The sequence below is a fragment of the Theobroma cacao genome, chromosome 5 (assembly GCF_000208745.1).
Source record: "Theobroma cacao cultivar B97-61/B2 chromosome 5, Criollo_cocoa_genome_V2, whole genome shotgun sequence".
Lineage (NCBI taxonomy): Eukaryota > Viridiplantae > Streptophyta > Magnoliopsida > Malvales > Malvaceae > Theobroma > Theobroma cacao.
In genome coordinates, this window is record NC_030854.1 from 10,521,730 (window position 1) to 10,522,434 (window position 705).

Here is a 705-nt window from a genome sequence, read left to right on the forward strand (position 1 = left end):
AATTTTTCCTACTTGATTTTCTTTCCATAATTCATTAATTTCCATATCAAAAACCATGATTTCATAATCAAATAACCTAAAATAACATCACATTCTTCCTCACCATTGACTTGAAAATTCAGCTAAGGCTAGGTAATGGGAAAAATGAATGTTTTTCTACATATTTTGTTTACTAACATGCTAAACTAACACTGAACACTAACATATATCAAAATCAAATCAATCCAACAATTTTCTCTCTCTAGACCCACATGACCAGCCATGAAATCACCATGAAAGCATGCAATTTAATCATGAAAAATAAGGAGAAATGCTTGGGAATAAGAAAACTCAAGCTTAATAGAAAAAATTTTACCTTTTTCACTTAATTTTCTTGGAAAATTCACATTTTTTCTTTGATTTTCTCTCTCTAGGGTTTGGTTTTTGTTTTCTCTCTCTTCTTGCTGGTTTGGCCAACCATAGGGTGGAAGATGGGCTAGTTTTTGTGTCTTTTAAAAAAGAAAAATAATAAATTAATAAAAGCATGACATGTGGCATCATGTCATTGGCCCGTTTTTTTTTATTTTGACTTTTCATTTTAATTTTCCACCACACCTTTATTCCATCTTTATCCATTCCCACCATAATTAAATTCCACAAATTTGACAAGTGTTGGTGGTGAAAAATTACCATTTTGCCCTCGGTATGGCAAAATTACCGTTTTGC